Consider the following 8,954-nt stretch of genomic DNA (forward strand, 5'->3'; position numbering starts at 1 on the left):
AATGGCGCTGCAGTGTTCTCTTCGCGCATTAGGAGAACTGAGGATTTTCGCGTCAAATTAATATCGAATTGTTGTTGTTTTTATTTCACCAGAAAATATATAATAAATAATATACACAATAATAATAATAATAGTAATTCGATTGTGGACCACAGACACAGTTAATACAAACTAGTCTAGTCTGTGGCCCACAATACTGATGTTATTAATTAAATGCATAGCACACTTAACTTGAAGATAAATGAAAAATAATTATATACAGACTTTTGAACATGGCACATTTACTGATTTATGAGATACAGGTTTAACTTATTTTTAAATATGTATCTGCTTTTGAGTTCCAGTTTTTTGCTGCTGTATAGGTGATACTGTGTTGATTAGTAGTAAGATTCATTCTAGGAATATAATGATTGGAACTAGTAACTTGACGTGTTGCATAGTTATGAGAAAAAGATTTTAAGTAGTGGTCAACATTATGGGCAAACGAATTTTTATTAAGATCAAAAACAAACAGACAGGTGTGGAACTTAATGAGTTTTTGGATGTCTAAAATATTTAGTTTTTTTTTAAATAGGAGGGCCGTGGGGGCTCGAAAATCTGAAAACGTTATCAAGCGAACAATTTTTTTCTGGAGTAGTATAATTTTGTCAATTTTGTAGGTGTTACACCATATTTCAACACAGTAAGTAATATGTGGTAATATGAGAGAGTTGTAAAGCAGGATAAAAATAGATCGTGGGACAAAATGACGGATTTTAGACAAAATACCAATTTTAGGTGAAATAGTTTACAATTTTTTTCTATGTGTTCTTTCCATTAAATGTATTATCAATTGTCACACCCAGGTACTTTGTAGATGAGACGCCCTCTATAGTTTTATTTTAGACCTTAACGTTACCACAAGTATGAATTGCTCTCTGGGGTGTTTTAATTAACATATAATTAGTTTTGTATGTGTTGATGATTAATTTATTTGCAGTACACCAATTGCACACCTGGAATTCAATGTTAATGTTGTTGAGATCAATAACATTATTTCTAAAAACTTTGAAAAGATTTGTGTCATCCGCAAAAAGGCGGAAATTGAAGACGCTAGAAGAGTTAGGAATATCATTTATATACAAATGAAATAAAATTGGGCCGAGAATTGATTCCTGTGGAACACCGCAGGATATATTTCTGGGGGACGAATTACAACATACTGTTTGCGATCGGAGAGATAGTTTGTAAACCACTGTAGTACTATACCCCTAAATCCATAGTTTTCGAATTTACTGGTTTACTTTTTTTAGGTCAATAAATATACCAATAGTGATATATCCACTGTCGAGATTTGTAGCTATGTCTTTGATCAAGTCAGCCAGGGCCAGTTTATTATTGTGTTTTTTCCGAAAACCATACTGTAATTTTTGGAGTATTTCATATTTGTCTAAGTAATTAGTTATTTGTTTTCCGACAATTGTCTCAAAAACTTTGCTAATGAAGGAAGAATGCAAATAGGCCTGTAGTTTCCCACATATGTTCTGGATCCTTGTTTAAATACTGGAGTAATCCTGGCTATTTTTAGCCTATCTGAGAAAATACCTTTTATAAATGAGCAGTTAATGATGTGAGCAAGGGGAGCTGAGATAATGAAAGATGACTGAATTACAAGTTTTGAGTGGATTTGGTCGTAACCAACAGACTTTTTTGGGTCTAAATGATTGATCTCGTGGAAAACGTCATACTCAGAAACAGGATGGAAAAAGAATGAATTAGACTGGCATCTATTGAGATATGTGTGATGATCACCGTTGTTAGTTACGTTAGCAGCTAGATTTGGTCCAATATTAGTAAAGAATTCGACAAATTTCTCGGCGATATCAGTGTTGTTAGTTAGTCACACAATGGCCACTACTGGTAGAAGAAGAGCACCAGCTCATTCGACGGATCGGCCTGTACAGAGATGATGGCTTAGCCGCTGTAGACAATAAACCCAAAGAATCTGAAAAAATAAAAAAAGCCATCTGTCGTATTTTCAAACTACACGGTCTGAAAGTCATAATCGAAGCCAATAAAAATATTGTTAACTTCCTGGACGTCACATTCAACCTCACTGACAGCTCTTACAAACCATATATTAAACCCAACAGCCACCCACTATACGTACATAGAGAGAGCAACCACCACAAAGAATATACCGGCAGGAATCAACAAACGATTGTCATATCATTCATCAGACGAGAAACACTTTTATCTAGCCGCGCCACCTTACCAGACAGATCTAAATCAAAGTGGATATGATTACCACCTCAAATTCGAACCTCCCCCCCCCCACAACGGAAAGAAGAAGAACAAACAGACCCCGTAACAACATCCTCTGGTTTAAACCCCCCCCCCCCCTTCAGTAAAAATGTGACTAACAGCGTCGGGAGAAGATTCCTCGCCCTGGTTGACAAGTGTTTTCAACAGGGAAACAAACTCAGGAAAATTTTCAGCCGTAACACCATCAAATTGAGCTACAGTTGTACGAATAACGTGAAGCAAATAATCTGCAATCAAAACAAACAACAATTTACAGCGGCCAACACCAATACACCCAGTACCGAAATCAACAGATTATGTAACTGCCGTAAGAAATCTGAATGCCCCTTAGACGGAAATTGTTTACAATCGGCCTTGGTTTACCAAGTTAATATCAGACGGCAAGACAACAACAAGTGTGAAACATATGTGGGACTAATAGGAAATGAATTTAAAACCCGGTACAGAAACCACACTGCATCGCTACGCAACCAATCATTAAGAAACGCAACAGAGCTCAGTAAATACGCTTGGTCATTAAAAGACAATAACATCGATTATGACATCAAATGGAGAGTGCTATCGCGTGCTGCACCATATAATACTTCAAGCAAACGTTGCAACTTATGTATTAGAGAGAAATATATTATAATTTTCCAACCACATTACTGTAGTTTAAATAAAAGAAATGAGCTTTTTTCTTCCTGTAGACACAGAGCCAAATCGCCATGCAACAACTAGTTTTAATATCGTAAACCCACTCCATTGTTATGCAAATCTGTAGCGCTTATAACGTAGTCTGTTCGGTGGTTTATTTAATAAAGTCTTAACTCCTGATGAGTGAGGTACTCCATGTACCTTACACGGTGGTTAAAAAGTTGAATGATTGGCACACACACAAAAAAGAGCTTCTTTATAGCAAAAAGGGACATATCAGGTGACAAATTGTTAGTTAGTCTTTATTCATTGCTGGTGTGCATGTACGTATATTTTTGGTTTGTCTATTTGATTTTCTAAGGACAAAATCTCCGCACACACAATTTATATTCACAACTGCCACATACATGTATGTCTAATTTGGGGCTATGAAGTTACATAAAAACCAATGAAAAATAATTTGACAGAAGCTTTATAGGAAATGTTTACGACAGTTAATTCCTCTTTGGCCTTTAAGACACTCGTTATGTGTTATAAATTGTAGTAAACATTATACTGTGTAAAAACATTGACAATTCCCCCCCTACTCGTATTCCAGCTCTTTCATGCTATCAAGGGTATACATTTCATATGAGTTGTTCCTTCTAGCAATAAACCTTTGTAGACATTGATGAGTGAAAGAATCATCATTTACATCGATGATATCAAAATAATATACACCGTATTTGATAGTTTTTTTTAAATGAAATACTCTGATTGCTGTGAATGACATTGATTTTGCCCATTTACATGTACGTCATTTTTGCGCCACATTGTGTATCCTCACTAGAAAGATAAAAGACGGTAAAACTGCAATACAAAATCAAAATAATTTGATGATTTACATATAAAGCCATACAGCACTGTTTCTTTTTTCATCTTGTGAAAAATATACTTCTGTCTCCTTTCACATGATTTTGTCAACCCCTGCAGCAAATGAGAAATTGTGCTAATTTGGATTGAAATTAACAAAAAAAGAATACCATAATTGCCAGATACCATGCCATTTAGGGCAAGTGTTTGCTACAATCTTTTGACTATCTTTGTCATCATTCTTTCATAGCCTAAATATTATCATTCGTTTTCGCAAATTGAAAATGTGTTATTATATAAAAATAAAAAGAATATTTGCAGTAAAAATTGTTGTGTTAAACAGTTTAATAAGAACCTCAGTGGAACGATCCCTCCCTCCAAATTTGGTGATTTTCTGTGACTAGTGAAATTCATGAAAAAATTGTTACACTAATATTGCAGTGTCCCATCAATGCAGATGTGATGAAAGACCTCACCGACCTTTCCTATAAGCCAATCAAATGTAACTGGCATTCGTCAGCTCATAAACGTATTGATTTCTATATTCCGACAATTGACTTTTATGTAATTGAATTCTACTACATCTCGCGTCATTCTTATGTAAACTTATGTCAGTGTAATATATAAACCTAATCATAGTCTTCGTTTTGAAAATTAATTATTACTAAACTTACTTCAATAAAGTCTGGTATTGTTACATTCTGCACCAATTATATAAAATATAAAACTGACTTTTGTTATATTTACATGTAGCCTTGCGTCAACTGAAACATTACGTGTACATACTGTAAATTAATTATTCATGCGATCGTTAAATTACGACAAACGAAAAATAAATTAATGTCAGTAAAGGCAGGGTTTTCTAGTTTAGGTTGCAGAGGATGACATTTGCTGCATTGCATTGTGGGGAATAGATTTTAGTGGAAGTACATTAACCTCTGCTATCGATAAGTCATCTTCGCCAGCCAAGGTTAATTTATTCAGCCATCTTCTTAACATTATACCTTGGCAGAATTCCCCCTATAAAACCATCCACTGTTCAATAATGAAAACAAAATGGTGTGTGCTCTCGTGTGTTTCCATGGTAAAGGAAACGAAAAGTTGTATTTTGTATGTATGCATTTCCATGGGAAATCGAACACAAAGTAGTGTGAGTATGTTAGTTTTAAGCTATGAAGTACAAGACAAGACAGCAAAATCCATTGGTTCAAATTTAAAATTTATGTGAGTTGCCGTTACATGAACTCTGATTGACGGATTTCTGCATTTTATGTGATATTAGCTTTGTGCAGGGTCACTTTGCCCATGCAATTGTCTCTAATGATTTTAGTAAGATTTGATCATCTCTATGTGGTTTTATTTCCATTTAATACATCTCCTGCTGACTCGTTTCTTGAAGATACACTGGATTTTATTTTGCAGTTATTAAAATACCGTGGCACTGTGTGTATTTGTATGTATATGTGCAAATTTTGCTCTCAGTCCAAAAATTACGGTAGTATTGGATAATTAGTGCATATCAATTAGTTTACATATACATATTGTTTTCCTAGTTTCTGACGTCACACCAATTACTACCACAATTTGTTTAAGTTAGATATTTGGCCTTACTACTTCCAGCCAAGCATCTACCCAAGAGCCTTTGCGTCTTTAGCGTGCGTTGTTATCGTCGTCTGGGACTCAATTCCCGAGCGTACGCAGGGGAAGCCCCCTCTGCTTTAAGTGCGTTTACAGTAGTAGCACGATAGAAACAATGTATTTTACTACTCAATGGCGCTGTTTCCATCAACGTGCGCGCTCCTTTCGACGTCAAGAAATGAAATTCAGAAGCGCTTACAATGTGCCGTGACTCTATTGAGATTGTTGTACATGCACGGTAGTGTAATTTATGTGAACGAGAACGCAATGTGTATATCTACGTGATATGTGGTCGTCTAACACCTAACGTGGGTGTATCAAATAAGTCAAACACTGACGTATGTATAATTTGGAAGATGTGTTTATGATAAGAAATGAATAATTTTCTAGTTCAAAAAAACAAATTTGTTCGACTGTATTGCTTAGAAAATCACGTGTTCGAGTGGTTAATTTGGTGCGTAACTTACAGACAGAAACACGTTTTTCAGACAAAACAAAAATGACGTTATCATTGACATTTTGATTGGAGAGTATTCGCGTAGTAGTCAGGTAGGTGGTTTCCATGGTTGGAAAATTCTTTTATGTAACAAAATATCACTCCCAATTCTGAGTAATCTATTTTTTTTTCGGAAATTAGTTTTCCGCCTCCGTGGATACTTAAAACGATGCAACGCTGGTGTGCGATTTCCATGTCGGATTTTGGACATCAGATATAACTCATCTTCAACTGCAGATTTCATGAAGCTAGTTTACAGATGTAATTAGTCTACTTCATCTACTGAACTCCGCGGTACGATCTAATATCTATCAAATATTGTTCAAACTAAACAAAATTAGGATTTATCAATTTCACACTATTGTCATGTTCAAGAAATTAATACTTCAGGTTTCTCTATAATTTTGTTAAAAACTGACAAAATAAGATATTTACAATTCTTGTGGAACATTTAGGCTGCTTTACACTTTGGTGAATGGTTTTACATTGGTCTTCGGGTTTAACCACCACTGATATCTCAAGAACCAATTATCAGATTTTAATGACACTTTAATGCTCTGGGATAATGCTCAGACCTGATTAGTTTTTGGTTGAAATCCGTGCATATTAATTAACTACTTAGTATAAATAGTTTTATGTGGTTAATATGTATAACTATAATGTACTAAGCACTGCCGCAGATAGTGGCACATGACCAGCGCTACAATGAAGGTATATGACCAATGTATCAGATGACTGTATATCTTCAGTACAGTTGCAGATAGGGACATGCATCTGTAGGTTTATGATCATTATTTCATTTTTAAATGCTGTATTTGAAGCATGTGTACTTACTGTGAATATAAAGGTTAAGTCTGTGGTCAAAATAAGTCACCGTGACATTTCAACGATTTTGCATGTAATAAACACATTCAGTTTGACGTTGTATAATTTGAGTAATAACGTCACAGGTTGTCTCCAAATATTTTCAATAATTTGCAATGAATAACCAAAGTTCATTAATATCTTCTGAACCCATTGTGGTAGGCTTGCCAAGATTATAGGCATCACTTGGCCATACATTACTGCATTGCCAACACTTCTAAGACGTTGCATATTATTTCAAACATGCAATTATTTCATCGCCGTATGTAGTAGAAGTTGTGTGAGTATGACTGGCTGATTGTTGTGAATTGCGTGAAACATTACAATTTGTTGAGCTGTATTTGTGTGGGTATAGCTGACAGTTTGCTGGACATTGTGTGAAACATAGCAATTTGTTGAGGTGTATTTGTGTGAGTATGACTATGGCCTTTTGGTGAAAATTGTGTGAAACATTATAATTTGTTGAGGTGTATTTGTGTGAGTATGACTGTCTGATTGGTGTGAATTGCGTGAAACATTATAATTTGTTGAGGTGTATTTGTGTGAGTATGACTGATTGGTGTGAATTGTGTGAAACATTACAATTTGTTGAGGTGTATTTGTGTGAGTATGACTGATTGGTGTGAATTGTGTGAAACATTATAATTTGTTGAGGTGTATTTGTGTGAGTATGACTGTCTGATTGGTGTGAATTGCGTGAAACATTACAATTTGTTGAGGTGTATTTGTGTGAGTATGACTGATTGGTGTGAATTGTGTGAAACATTACAATTTGTTGAGGTGTATTTGTGTGAGTATGACTGATTAGTGTGAATTGTGTGAAACATTACAATTTGTTGAGGTGTATTTGTGTGAGTATGACTGTCTGATTGGTGTGAATTGTGTGAAACATTATAATTTGTTGAGGTGTATTTGTGTGAGTATGACTGATTGGTGTGAATTGTGTGAAACATTATAATTTGTTGAGGTGTATTTGTGTGAGTATGACTGTCTGATTGGTGTGAATTGTGTGAAACATTATAATTTGTTGAGGTGTATTTGTGTGAGTATGACTGGCTGATTAGTGTGAATTGTGTGAAACATTACAATTTGTTGAGGTGTATTTGTGTGAGTATGTCTGATTGGTGTGAATTGTGTGAAACATTACAATTTGTTGAGGTGTATTTGTGTGAGTATGACTGTCTGATTGGTGTGAATTGTGTGAAACATTACAATTTGTTGAGGTGTATTTGTGTGAGTATGACTGGCTGATTGTTGTGAATTGCGTGAAACATTACAATTTGTTGAGGTGTATTTGTGTGAGTATGACTGTCTGATTGGTGTGAATTGTGTGAAACATTATAATTTGTTGAGGTGTATTTGTGTGAGTATGACTGTCTGATTGGTGTGAATTGTGTGAAACATTATAATTTGTTGAGGTGTATTTGTGTGAGTATGACTGGCTGATTGGTGTGAATTGTGTGAAACATTACAATTTGTTGAGGTGTATTTGTGTGAGTATGACTGTCTGATTGGTGTGAATTGTGTGAAACATTATAATTTGTTGAGGTGTATTTGTGTGAGTATGACTGTCTGATTGGTGTGAATTGTGTGAAACATTATAATTTGTTGAGGTGTATTTGTGTGAGTATGACTGGCTGATTGGTGTGAATTGTGTGAAACATTATAATTTGTTGAGGTGTATTTGTGTGAGTATGACTGTCTGATTGGTGTGAATTGTGTGAAACATTATAATTTGTTGAGGTGTATTTGTGTGAGTATGACTGGCTGATTAGTGTGAATTGTGTGAAACATTACAATTTGTTGAGGTGTATTTGTGTGAGTATGACTGTCTGATTAGTGTGAATTGCGTGAAACATTACAATTTGTTGAGGTGTATTTGTGTGAGTATGACTGGCTGATTAGTGTGAATTGTGTGAAACATTATAATTTGTTGAGGTGTATTTGTGTGAGTATGACTGTCTGATTAGTGTGAATTGCGTGAAACATTACAATTTGTTGAGGTGTATTTGTGTGAGTATGACTGGCTGATTAGTGTGAATTGTGTGAAACATTATAATTTGTTGAGGTGTATTTGTGTGAGTATGACTGGCTGATTAGTGTGAATTGTGTGAAACATTACAATTTGTTGAGGTGTATTTGTGTGAGTATGACTGTCTGATTA

The sequence above is a fragment of the Saccoglossus kowalevskii genome, chromosome 11 (genome assembly GCF_978046115.1).
Source record: "Saccoglossus kowalevskii chromosome 11, keSacKowa6.1, whole genome shotgun sequence".
Lineage (NCBI taxonomy): Eukaryota > Metazoa > Hemichordata > Enteropneusta > Harrimaniidae > Saccoglossus > Saccoglossus kowalevskii.